The sequence below is a fragment of the Falco biarmicus genome, chromosome 10, assembly GCF_023638135.1.
Source record: "Falco biarmicus isolate bFalBia1 chromosome 10, bFalBia1.pri, whole genome shotgun sequence".
NCBI lineage: Eukaryota > Metazoa > Chordata > Aves > Falconiformes > Falconidae > Falco > Falco biarmicus.
Window position 1 is genome coordinate 4,689,914 of NC_079297.1, and position 14,137 is coordinate 4,704,050.

The window sequence follows — 14,137 nt, forward strand, 5'->3', positions numbered from 1 at the left end:
AACTGCTAGACAAGCTACAAATCCTAGGTGAAATCAAGGCAGAGATAATTTCTAATAGACACAGAGGATGTCTACAGGGAGAGATTAAGTCAGGAGCACTACAGGCCATACACAAGCTTACTGTTTTGGAAAGGATGCACGTTAGCTGGAATAAAACATTTCATTTGTTCAGAAGAAAGAGTATCTCCCCTTTCTTGCAAGCTGCTGATCAAAGCATGAAGCGGGTACCTAAAATAAAAACTTTGAGGGGCATATAGTACTCCACGTGCCTCATTAGCACTTAATCCAGTTTTAACTTCTCCAGGAAAGTCTACCAAGTCTCCAGTCTACCCCGCATGATGCAGTAGTCCTAAAGCTCAGCCTCTCCACAAGACTCCTATAGTCACACACCACCATCTCTGTGTGTGGAGAAGCATAAATATAAGGGGATTCCTCATTTCTATATTCAGTTAAGTATCAAATATGACAACTGGTGCAAAACTATAAAGAATGCATGATGATTAAAAAAAAAACAAAAAAAAAACCCCAAACAAAACCCCCACAACTACTTACAAGCCTTCTCAAGACTTAGAGTGCTTCTATCCAGAAACCGGATACAAATAAACATGCTACTTTTCCCTCTTTGTAGCTTCGAGCACTGATTAGCAAGTGCTACCACATGCAGTCTCATTAACCTGATTAGATTCAGGTCAGAAAAAGACTCACCCAGCTCTGGGGTGAACCTGATTAGATTCAGGTCAGAAAAAGACCCACTCAGCTCTGGGGTGACTTTGGAGCTGTGCTTGAGGAGTACTAGAAGCAGTTGTCTAAAAGCTAATGACTGGCCCAAACAATGAAGGGAACTAAGATTTTATACCCTGATAATGACATTTGCCCAGGTGGCCAAGAAAGCCAATGGTATCCTGGCTTTTATCCAAAACAGCAGCATAGGGAAGTGATTGCCCCCCTGTACTCAGCACTAATGAGGCTGCATTGCAAACCCTGCGGGCAGGGTTGGGCCCCTCACTTCAGGAGGGATGCTGAGGTGCTGGACCATATCCAGGGGTGGGCAACAGGGCTGGGGAAGGGGCTGGGGCACCAGTCTGATAGGGGGGAGCTGGGGTTGTTCAGCCTGGAGAGGAGTGATCTCACGGGGGGACCTTATCGCTCTCTGCAACCACCTGAAAGGGGCTGTGGGCAGGGGGGTTGGTCTCTGCTCCCAGGTAACAAGTGTCAGGATGAGAGGACACAGCCTCAAGTTGTGCCAGAGAAGATTTAGATTGGATATTGGGAGGTGGTTTTTTTTTTTTACAGAAAGGGCAGCCAAGCACTGGAACAAGCTGCCCAGGGAGGTGGTGGAATCATCATCCCTGGAGGTGTTTAAAAACCACATAGATGTGGCACTTAGGGACACGGGTTAGTGGTGGGCCTGGCAGTGCTGGCTTATTGGTTGGACTTTACAACCTCAGAGGTCTTTTCCAACCTAAACAATTCTATGATTCTATATCCTTGATCTGCAGAGGAGGGTGGACTTTAATGCAAATGTTCTTGTCAGGTGGGAGTTGCTCTATTCGTCTACACATGCTCTGCTTTCTCAGGGCAACACTACTTTTGTCCTTTCTTAATCTCACTTTCACTGACTGTTCAAAGCCTGGAGTTTTGCTTTTGCATCACTTCAAGCCTCTGAAAATCACAGCCTAGTTCTTGTAGATCTCTACAAGCATCATCATGGCTAGAACTGTGAGACAATCACCGAGGAGCTTAATTCCTTCTGTTCAATCTAGTGGAAAAGCTTTCTAAACTCAGTATCTTCTTGTTACTCTATCAACATTTCTTTCAAGATTTAGTGACGTATCTATGCTATTTCTCCTGATCTACATGAATATTCTCGGGACCTTTTCAAAATGTGTTTACTACAGGGCAAAAGTCAGTTTTACCATTCGTTAAGTGCAAAATTCACATCTTTAGACGCAGCTTAATGATAGGGGAGAGAGAGAGGCTGCAATGGCATAGTTCAAATGTAATTTCCAATTCAGGGTTGTTGGGATGTTTCTTTTCAGCCACTGCAGCCACTCAGACAAGGAAAGGACTTAAATTCCAGGTTGTGGGTTAATGCTTATTCTGGGGCTGTTTAGTCTTCTCCACTTTCTAAAGACAGCGTTTCCCAGGATTTTTCATTTTATTTAGGTAGGATGACAATTCCTCCTGCCTTTCTTTTGATATCCAAAGCTAATATATTTGCCCTTCTCATTTAACTCAAAAGTCTGTATGCCTGTTCTTCTGTTAAAGGGAAGAGATGAAAAGTTAACTACTTCTCTGAAAAGGCTGCTTTTAAGAGTTTGGATGGATCTATTTGACTAACAACAGAGAACAGGACAAAAAATCATATGGGTTACAATAGGAAATAAAAGGACTTGTCAGTGAAGACAAGAATAAAGAGGCCAGCTGAATTGTAAGGATGAAGGCTATGCTAGTTCTCCACGTGAACTCTGTGCTGTAGGAAATCAGTGGAAATATGAAAAGAAATCCAACAGGCTCCAGAAAGTAAATAAACCTGTGATATGTGAACCTCATCAAATGTAAAAAACAAGGGCTAAGAGAGAAGGCGTTGCAATAAGGACTAGGATGACTCAAGCAAGTATAAGGATGTCAGCAAAGGCTGTAGACAGGTTGAGGAGTAATTCTGGCCAACTCCAGTCAGCTAGGAAATTGTCCCTCAGCCCTCCTCTCCACCTGAAGTGAGGTTGCTCGGGGGGCCAAAGCAAGTCTGGGGCTGGGAAAGCCCCAGCATCTCTGCTTGGAGCAGTAACTGTGTTCAGGATTATCCTTTTACTGCATTTCTACTTCACTGTCTCTTCAAGCCACTAAGCAAAAATAACATACAATTAAATTACATGAAAAAAAGTCCAGGTAGGAATAAAACACTAGTCTTCTGCTCCTGAAAAGAAGCAAACTCTCCCCATATGGTTCTGTCTGGTGACAAAGCCTGGGACGTGCTGAAAAGCGCTCCTTGGGAATGCAAGTCTGGACAGCTTTGCCAAGCCTGGGGAGCATCAACCGCTCTCCCCGAGCAAGCCAAAGCCCAGCAGTTTCTCAAACAGCAGCCGGTGTCAGGCTCTTACTGAACGTACCCTGCTCTGGCGCTCCAGCCCCTGGGCAGCAGCACGGCTGCATGTAGAGTCTTGTGGTGGAGGGAAGAGGGAGGCAAGAGAGCTCCCAGACTGACAAGCAGGTTTTGCGGTTTTGTTTAAGATGCTGAATCAGAGTTTCACCTGGAGGGGAGGCAGAAGGGGATGGATCATGGTTGGCAGGTGTCTGCAGGAACACTCCGATTCGCCTATCTCTAGGCTGGCAGACAGCACTGCTTGGCTGCTGCGTTTGTTTCTGCCGCTCCAAAGGCAGTTAACGTCATTGGCAGACATGAACATGCTGGTTCTTGTTCTGTGGCCCTACCAACAAGAGAAAGCTCCTTTGAACAAATCTGCAGCAATTTGAAGAGATAATGAAATTCAGCATCCACCCAGGCTGCTAAGCATACTGAATTATGAAAGGCTCAGAGCTCAGTTTACCCTGCCAGACTGTCCTCTTTGCCCCAAGAGCAGCTTCTTGTGTTGACTGCACTTATTCCACAGTATAGGTCCTAGAAATCACTCTGAGGGGGTGAACTGTTGCTCTGCATAATCACAAATGGTACAAACACAAGCAGCAGGTCTTGATCATTGAACATGCAATGGAGAAGCATCACTGAAGCCTGCTACCAGCTCAGAAACAGCTGTGCCATAATCACACAAAGTACTAACTAAGCATCCAAAATGGGGATGGGCCAGGTTTTCATCAGAAGTACATTAATATTCTTCACACTGCAGTGAGCACCAGTAAACTTCTTAGCATTTGGCAGCGCTTTGATTATTGACTCCAGTGAGCTGTTCTGTAATTTTCTGCCTTTGCCACGGATCATTCCCGTCTGTCCAGTCCTGTTGCACCAGTGGATGTACCTACCTGTGCTTCCCAAGCTGTGTTGCTGTGCCAGGTCACTAGATGGTGTGCAACTGTGCTGGTGCAGGTGAAGTCAAATCAGGAACAGGCTGAGAAGAGGAAGTGGAAATAAGAAGTTCTAGTTCAAGTAGGAGAAGGTCAGAGCAGTAGCAATGCCTTCAGGTCAAGATTAGATGCATGAGCAAAGCTGGTTGGGAAAAGCTTTCATAGCTCCCAGTGACCATATTATGCCAAGTTTACACCAATCTTTTTGTGCCCTCACTTCCCCGTGTATTGAAATTCACAAGGAAGACAAATAGCTACTTCATTGCCATCTGTTTTTATTCTGCTAGATAATGTAATCAAAACCATTCTATATACAAGAAGTATTGGTTAACTAAATAGCATCCAAAATACAACCTATGTATTTTTGAAAGGCACCAGTATTTGTTGACATTCGAGACTGGAGCAGCTAGATCAAGACAGGGCAGGTGACAAACCAGGCATTTCTCTGCGCCTTTGCTATTGTTTGAAAACTCCCATGGAAGGTTGTGGGGGGTTTTGTAAAAAATAAAAAAAACAGTGGTTGCTGAAATAGAAATTTATTTTCTGAATTTTCTTTGAAACACTGCAGTTCTTGGTTTAAGGATGATTTATTTTCCATGTTTGGTTTCAGGAAACTTGAAAAAGAAGAAAGTAAGAAAAATGTTTGCATGTGGGAGAAGGCTTTCTTGAATGTAATCTCTCCTCCCTTAAAAAAAAAAAAAAAAAAAAAAAAAAAAGCCAAAAATTATTGCTGCAGATAGTTTTTGCATTGGCTGAAATCTTCATTAGAAACTAACAAGCACATAAATGAACACACTATCAATCAAGTTCAGTGACTTGCCCAAAGCCACAAGGACAAACAACAAAGCAAATCCCTGAGTGCTTAGATCCAAGCCCCATGCTCTGCTCCAGCCACTGGGCCTTGCAGATCGCAATTAGCAACAAGAAGACGAGATCTACCAGAGATAAGTGGGCCCAGCTCAGTCTCTGACTTTGCTAAGTTTGCCTCAAAGTGGTTATGTGGGTGGTGCAGAATTTGTCAAACAAGATGTTCACAAAGATCTCCCTGAGCACAACCCAGAAAAAAATGAAGACAACCCTACCATAAAGTGACACATAATTCAGCTGAAGTGAAACATACTGATGCAACAGCAGAGAATAACTCATTCCCCTTAGGCAAAACTCATCCAAAAAGTTAATAATGAAAACTGGAGGACTCCAAACCATTATTTTTACTTTCCAGGCCAGCAGCAGGGATAGCTTATGTGGTTGGCAGCTGACTCCTGAGTTTTATTCTTGTTTCCACCACTAACTCGCTGTATGATCCTGCAGTGTCACTGCTTTGGGCCTCAGTTTACTGATTGGGGCAAGGTGGCTCTAGGCTGATTAAAAAATATTTAACTGATAGGTGTGAAATATTCCGAATGAATATGGATGGGGCTCGATGTTGAGGCTGATGCTGATGACCTTTTCGGAGCCTGCTTTCTCTCTGTGGTTTAGAAGAGGGTAGAAGTGGGAAACATCCAAGACATGCGTATGTAGACTGGAAGGAAAGGAAAGAAGGACAAGGAAGGGGAGTGATTGATTTATGCTGCTGTTCCCATTCTAGGTACTGTGAGAGCTATCAGGACCACGTCGCTGGCTGGGCAGGAGCCTGGTGGCTGCAGCTCCCGGAGGATGGCTTTCAGCAACACAAAGGGTTGTACCAGCACCAGCCAAGGAACCGGGCAGGCTTGGGGTGGAGGCTGGCTGAACCTGCACTGCTGACAAAAAATGGTGCTAAAACTACAAACGCAGCATCATCACGTTCTCTGGCCAGGCCTCTATGAATGTAAATCACTCGGTCCTGGGAAGTCAGGGCAATTTAAACTTGGTGAGAGTGCATCCCTGAATCGCATATAAGTTGCCCTTTAAGGTGGTCCCTCAAGGACTGCATCATGGCAGGTGTTTGCTTTCACCTGATGGCTTCCAGTTCCAATTCGCTTACAGAATCAGCAAAAACTTCAGAGCTCCCTCCATTCATTATAGGGCAATTGAACCGAACCGATGTTTCTGTATCTGTTGTCCAGGCAGATTCTTGAAATCAAAAGATAACACATCTGCTTCAAGCTTCTGCAAGAAAAAAGAGAGTAGCCCTGCAGGTATATGGGGACGCAGAGTTCAAATTTGCTGCTGTCCGTGGCTATGACTCAGAAACCATGGGAAAGAGGTCAATGCCTTAACACTGGCCCATTTTTACATGCATGCTGGTCTGTAGTTTGGGAATGGAATACAAATGGAACTCTTTCTTGGAAGGTCATTGAATTGAGCTGAACTGACCCAACCAGTTACTATTGGCTTGTAGAAACACCATGGACAGCAATATTTATGATGATTACCCTGACAGGCTGAGTAATTGTTTTGCAGCTAAAATGCTAAAAGCAATGGAACTGGATTTTCAAAAGAAGTATTTCATCAGAACTTCCTAAATAAAATATTTATGGGAAGTAACTGGAAAATGGAACTGGTGGCTGGATTTGTGCTAATATATGTGTGTGTATGTGTACATATGTACACAGATATTTCTGTATAGATGTATAAAATTGTGTTGATCAGGAAAGGGGAGAAAGCAATCTCTTTAGACTGAAGGATTCCATGAATCTTCCTGAACGTGTCTATTGCTACTAATGTCATTAGGACCATCATTTCATTGGTAGTACTCATACACATAAACATATTTTCAGGGAACAGAAATGTAAAAATCATGAGAGTTATACATGGTCTAGAATAGTCAGTGTAGTTTATAGCACAAACCTACAGATTTGAATATTTAATTTTAGAGTTACATGAATAGTGAGAATGAAGCAATTTCTTTCCTCAGAAGTTTGGGTCTAAAGAATCTGTACTTTTCAATCAGTTGCCTTATTGGGTATGCCACACACAATATTACTGCACGTTTTATCCTGAAAGAATTTTCACATCCCGTCTATTCCTACCAATTACTAAAAGTCTGCACTGTGGAATTAAGCAGGTGAACTACTGCAGCGGCTCGTCTCCTTATCTTCTAAACACTTCTGGTGCGGGAACAAGAGTTTGAAGGGACCATTTTTACACATTTGTGCTGTATACAAATCTCTACTTATGAGTTACCAGGTTATCTTTGCTTCAGCTAGTAAGTGAGATTCGGATCTGCTTTCAAATAAGCTGAGACATTTTAAAAATGGAGAATGTAGGTCAGGTGTTGATTTGCAACCAGTTCATGAAGTCGAATTCTTTGGTTACTGGATCTTCAAGATACTTAGATGCTGAGGTTTCTAAATTGGCGTGACCAGATAGACACCACAGCTGCATGTGGTGGAAAATGTGTGTGTAAGCGCTAAGTTGTGGAAACTACTTTTATAGCAGGTGCATGGCCAACGCACACGTGCATCAACATGACTGCTTTCATGGAAGCGTGATCCTCAAGGCTTAGTCAGTTTGAATAATCAATAGCCATGTCCATACTCAGGTACCTCTTTAAGGCAATGCCTGGGAATTTACCACAAGCTTTTGTTAATGCAAACCCATAGCTAAACCCTGTCCAACCATACTACACTGGAAACGGCCCTCCAAGGAACACTTCTTTTTCATAAAGGGATTTCCTTCAGTGCCGGTTCACAGCCCACTCCTTGCTGTGCTTTAGAGCCACCGTACCACTCCCTTCTCAGCTGCTGCAGAAGCACATATATATAATCACTGCACAGGAAACAAACCATTGTCTAAGTTTCACGACAAGTACTACTTTTGTGTATTCATGAATACCACAAAACCACTAAGTAGTCAAGTTAAACATAGATACTCTGAACACACAAATGTGAGCTGGATTATATGTGTTTTTGGGGTTATTTTGGCAGGTTTTGGATTTGAGAGTAACCTGGGTTACTGAAGTCTGCTATGCCAAACTCAGCTCTGGTCCCTGGCTTTGAATGTCATGCCCAGCTTCCCGGGCACTTAAAGGACACAGAGAAGAAACATTCCTCTGGTAGATTTGGCAGGAATCTGTTTTATCAAAGCCAACAGAGGTGGGGGAGAAGGTAAAGCTTTCCAAATTCAGGTCCAGAGGGACCTGGCAACTCTGCTGTACTCTCAGAGATGCAAATATAGAAACTTCCATGGGTGGTGAGTAAATGGGACAAGAGCTCAGGATGACTTCATCCTTTTTTCCCATTATTACCAGGTATTCTGTAATAGCACTTGCAGGCTATAACCAAGACTGGGACCTGCTGTGCTAGCACTTGTATGGACAAGCAAACAGACACTGCTTTTGCCCCGAAAGGTTTAGACTGAGATCCTGAAAGCAAGATGATTTCGACTTTAAAGACGGTATGACAGACAAAGAGCAGCAAAAGAGGGAAGCGAAGTGACTTGCTCAATGTTAGGAACACTTCAGAAGTCTTCTGCTGCCTGTTCAGCCAGTTTAGATGCTCATGGGCTGTCCCAGATAACCACCACAACAAAGTGGAAGTCACTTAGTGGAATTAGAAGCAGAAGCTATGAATGTTCACTCATAGCCCACAGAGTTCCTAGATACCAGCTACAGTTCTTTATCATTCGAATTTTTAGCTCTTTGGGGACTGATTTTGCTTAGTATCTCTCTGGTTTCCCACCAAACCCTTTGTGAAGAAATCAGACATTTGTAAAATTGTAATCTACGTAGCAACAGTTAATCCACATCCTGAAAGTGATTTTTGATGTATCTGCATATTTTTCAGTTTCTCTCTCTGTCCCTATCATGATATCTGGGAGCATTTGCAAATCAGTTAAAAACATCATACCCTATCAGATATGAATAACTATGTTCCTTCTCACCCATCCCCATCCACGCTCCAGGCTTCCACTTCCCTAGGCAGATTTCTCAGGAGCAATCTGAGCGAATAGCTAGCCTTGCTGGGTGCTTTGAAGGGCAATACAGGTTAACTTTGCCAAACCATTAGGGAAAGCAAGGTGTTGCTTAAGCTGAAGGTCCTGATTAGGAAATGCCTTCATCCACAAAGGTGTACGCCGACCCCACCCGCACACACAGAAAGTTCAGATCACTTAGATGCGAGTTTGCAGTTGATCTCAACATCTGTAGAGATGAAAGGAGCTGCAGCATCTAAACCATGCTGGGCTTCATTTGGAGAGATCCAAACTGGGAATTTAGATTCTATTGCAACTGGAAACAAACCGGTAACCAGTCCAGCCTGCCAAGCAATGCAGCAATTAATGAATGCTCCCATAACCTCCCTGCTAGGTTATTCCAGCAGCACAGTTTGCTCTATGTTTAGTTTGCTAGGGTTTCTTTCTAGAATCTTAAACACCATCAGTCTGACACAGCCCCAGTTCAGAGACCTGGGGAAAGTAAATTACACCACTGAGCTGCCACTAGCAAGTAATACTTCCTGAGTTGCAAACACCAACTTAATGTGATGTGTTTCAACCAGAAAAAAAACACTTTAGGTGCTGGAGTGTGAAGGGAGACACAGAAGAAGCCTTGGAAAGCCATCCATTAATACATGGCCATTTTCTGTTACGTGGGACAGCCCTTCTCTCCTTGCCTTGGCACGAAACTGAAACCCAAGTGTCTCATGGAGGACAGAAAGGGCATCCCTGGAGTTACTCAGATGAAAGCTGGGACACAAATGAGACTTGGCCCTTTCTGCTCTTGCTCACTGAATCCTGGCAAAGCACCTGGCTGTCAGGGAGCTCTTTGCCTGAGCTCCCAGGCTGAGGTGGGAGTCCCTCTTCTCTGCCATTGCCACCGCCAGGCTTCCCACGTGCCATTTATGCATCCAGAGCAAGCGGGATTCTTAACTTCCTATTGACTGAACTCCCAAATGGTCTACAGTGATTACTGCACTTAAAGTACACCGACCTTAAACTCCACCATTTAACATTCTTTGTCCTTTTAACACTCAGTCCACTTCTTGAATGACCACACTGTCTGGCCACCAAGACATAATCTTTAGACTTTTCATGCTTTGGCATCCCTTAACATTCCCTATAACATGTGACTCACATATATGCATCTTGCTTACAGGCTGGAGAACACTGTGTTCTCTCTAATCCTGAAATTCTTGGCTCAGTACATTCTCAAGTTAGCAGTTAATTCTGGTTCGATTTCTGAGGGACACTGAGAAATGAAAAGCCAAAATACCGAGTACCTCACTGCAGCGGACCAAGGGGATTCCTCTGACTGTAAATTTCTTAACAGAAAAATGTCTGTTTTTTCTGGGCAGGCCATCACGAAAGAAAAAGAAAAAACACCTCCTCCTCTTCTCATCCCACTCATTTCTGTGAGGGGATTTGGTCTATATTTTTTGAGGTCCTGAAGGATTTGGAAACCTTTTTCTTTATTATAGTGTTGGACTGAGAATTTCCTTTGATTCCTCCCTATTTGTTTTAAGGGAATTCTTCCTGTTTACATAAATTAAGGATCTGGCCCCTGGTTTCCAACCCAACCAAGGACGACTCAAGTACAATGAGACAGATTGTCCTTGCAGGATTTCTAACTGCGTAGAGAATCCAAAGTGCCAGAAATCTTGTGGCAAGCACGGTTTTCAGGGAAATTCCACCCCATAGTTTCCATACATGTCATATAAGTAATATCACCCCAGACTATAAACCTTCTGAAATCAGCCTCCTGCATCCAATGCTTCTGGCTATATAATAATATGATATATTTGTGTGTGTGTGTGTGTGTATGTATGTATGTATGTTTTTTCCTTCTGCTTTAAACTACCTCACTTAAATTGTGACACCAGCATTTCTCGTTCCCTCTGGAAGTGCGGAAGGACAGAATTTATCTGGAGGGTCCCATCCTTCACTGGTGAAAAAAGTGCCACTGAAACTAGCTGCAGTGGTGGCATGTGCTGTCAGTATAGCCAAGTGACACGTCAGACGCTTCGAGAGCATCCTTTGGAGCTAAAGCTCTGACACAGTAACTCATGCGGAGGAGCAGGAAGCTGAATACTGAGGTTCAGTTCTGGATCTGTCCTGGCCACAAACTCCTAGCATTTGACGGTAATTTTGATGAGATGAATTCCTCCTATCAGGAAGAAAGGCAACGTACGCCGGTACTTTAATTTCATTTCAATTTGCTTTAGCAGAGATTTATAATTATTATAAGGAATGATTTTATAATGTAATTCTGTGTTGTCAGAGTAGGTTAGCTTTATGACCTGCTTTAAAAAATAAATGCAGCTTTAATTAAAACAAAACCAAAGAGAGAAGTACAGTCTTGTACCAACATGTTGCTGTCAGCACCCTGCTAACTGTCTGAATTGAACTGTAAGCCTCTGCTCAAAGATACCAGTGCCAAAAACAAAGCTCATGGCACATTTAAAGGTACCGCTGGCTTATTTTTAATTTGTATCTTAACTTAGTATTGCTGGAGGTTTTCTAATAACAATTATGATGACGGTCAAAAATCAGACAGCGATGAATAGCAAGCTTTAGTAGGCTGTCAACTTTAACAGAAGCATAGCTGGGTGCATCAATAAACCCAACCCTCCTTTTGCTTAGCAGCCGTGCATTTCCATTACCTGAAATGGAGTCACTTTTGGCTTAACCTGGTACGAGATCAGAATCAGACTCATTAAATTTAGCCTTCAAGCTGCCATCTTTCATGAGGTAAGATGATTTTGCTTCTACATAATGGATGTCACAGAGCTCATCTTCAGTACATGCTCCCACTACTTGTAATTTTCTGTATTTGCATTACCTGACATGTGAGACAATATTAATGCTATATCACACTGAAGTCTCTCTGACATCAGCAAATAGAGCCACCATGCAAGCCAGAGACTTCCTAGCATGCATGCACCACACAGAGCCCCTTTTTGCCCTTACGTCTCCCTCACAAGGTCAGTGATATTAAGCTGACATATTAAACCATTTTAGTATCACTTTATCAGTATTCTTCATGTCTTAGTGTTCATCGTGCACCAAGATCCAAAGAGCTGTTGCTTGGCTGATGCTACATGGCTTGGTATGGTTGATATATAATATTCTCGTGGGAAAAATACGATTCCCTAGAAGTCAATGAAGATTTTGATTTTGATTACACTAATGTTAGTTTCAATATTAATAATTCTATTGATTTCCTTCTCATTAACTTCAGAGTTAGAGAATTATCTAGTCCATAAACTACATTTTGGGATAGGTATTCATTTTTTAATTATTTTTACTGTCTTGCTAAAATGATTTAGTAAGTGGATGAGAATGCTATGGTAGGATTAATTATGGGTCCCTGGTAAGTGGTACATACCTGGCACAAACAGGTGGCAGTTTCTAGGTGAACAGCGAGATGCAGAAACAAATGGGTGAGAGGCAGATGGCATCCTTTATCTCCAGCCCCTCTGTGCAATACGTTTACCTGTGTGCTCAGACCCACGCAAGAATCCACTACCACAGAGTTTCCCAATGGGGACCTCAAGGAAGGAGTCTACAGTAGCTGTCAATATTAAAGAATCAAGGCCATGTGTGGGAATGTAAAGCCAAATATTTGAGGGACAATTTAAAGAAAATGAAGTCTCTTCACTAGCATACATTTTTAAAAACATCTTCTACAGAATACATGGGTGAAAAAAGTAAAAAAGAGCTAACAGTTTAGGATTTAATTCTCAAGCAGTTATCTCAGGGAAAAAATGTACTTTTCAGAAAACGTATTTTTCCAGCTCAGATTGTCTAGTCTGACACTAAGACAAGCAGCTTCAGATATTATAATACTTCCTTTAAAACTGCTATACTAAAACCTGAATTTCTTTCTTCCAAGATGGATGCACTAGTCTTCTATCTTGGTGTCATGGGGTAACAGATGGGTAACGCTCACTTCTGTGCCAAATCAGAGCTTGGTTTGAAAAGTCTTACGTCCTAAATGTTTTGTTCCATTAGAGAGCTGGTAAATCACTCCTTCTAAACTTTTTATTACATTTCTAGTCTTGGCAATTGGTGAATACCCTGAGAACCTTTTCAGAAAATACATAGTAATTTATAAAATGTATTTGTTGTCATTTCTCTCTTCGATTAACGCATACCTGGTCATAGGGTCAGGTCTAGAAAAGTGTTCCTTTTTTTAAAGGCCAAATATTTGAGAGAGATCAGCATACAGCGTCTGACTTGTGCTGCTCGCGGCTTTGGACACCGCTTGGCCAAGGGCCATCTTTCTGTTCTGTTACTCCATCGAGCACTGATTCACAACTATATTTCAGGCAGTGTCGTGCAGTAAACAGTAACCATCATCAGCAACTGTACATATCACCTGAGGCACTAAAACTAGTCAGGAGAGATGCAAAGATAGTTCTAATAACTCCTGAAACACTTTTTAATGTTACATGCCCGTGATAGGTTTGTAGTTATGAAAACCTATCAGGATCCATTTGGGATGCTTTGCACTGCGACTGGGAGTCTCTTGGAGTATGTGCTTGCACAGAGCACATGTCACATCTGACACAGAAGTGTGCCTGGTGTTCCTCTCACTCTCATTAGTCTATTAAAACATTAAAAAAAAATATTGTGGTGTATAAGAGAAGTGATTGTCTGGCAATAAGGTTTGCTCTGGGAGACATGACAAGTGTCTAAGCTATATGCCATTAAATGCACCGTGCTTCTTAATGTTATCTTGGGCTAGAGGGAATATTGTGTATAGTCATGGAGGAGGGGGAAGGGTTCTGATCCTGCTTTTTGAGTAACAGTTGAAGGATGGTTCCCCAGATAAGACCATATTCCTTTTTCTCACCACATATAAACACATTTTCCCCTTCCTCCCATCTCAGGTTTTAATGTATGTTAGAGCTCAGTGGAACTGTGATGCTGGATTGGCCTTTACTATGACTGCATGCTTAATAAATTAATAACTATTTTCTTGCTTGGTTCCTCTTGCAGAATAGCTCAACAACAATACAGTGGGTTAGCTTGGTCTCACCCAGTTTGGTGGAAAGTGTAGTCAAATGCTCAATTATGGAGCTTCAAATGATGCTTTTACGCTTGGGTCACGGACCTGTGCAATTGTCCCAGTGGTTCTGAGATCAGACCATAAATAACAAATGAACTCAGTTTTGTTCTGGTCTTTGTGGACATGTCTGACACATACATGCACAATAAAACAGGAATCCCTAGACCCCATATTAGAAGTAGTGCA

The 14,137-nt window shown here is 42.5% G+C and overlaps 1 long non-coding RNA gene across 4 annotated transcripts in view; it reads right to left on the reverse strand.

Moving 5' to 3' along the window:
* The window catches only part of LOC130156364 (uncharacterized), a 59,583-nt gene that overhangs the window by 8,131 nt on the left and 37,315 nt on the right, over positions 1–14,137 (reverse strand). Inside the window, exons 3-5 of one of the 4 annotated variants that reach the window (XR_008824392.1) lie at positions 12,266–12,451; positions 5,958–6,111; positions 3,979–4,064 (exon numbers count right to left, since the gene is read on the reverse strand). This is a non-coding gene — a long non-coding RNA (uncharacterized LOC130156364). Of the gene's footprint in view, positions 1–3,978; positions 4,065–4,718; positions 6,112–12,265; positions 12,452–14,137 lie in introns of those variants that run through there. The other 3 variants (XR_008824391.1, XR_008824390.1, XR_008824393.1) reach the window with 3 other exon arrangements.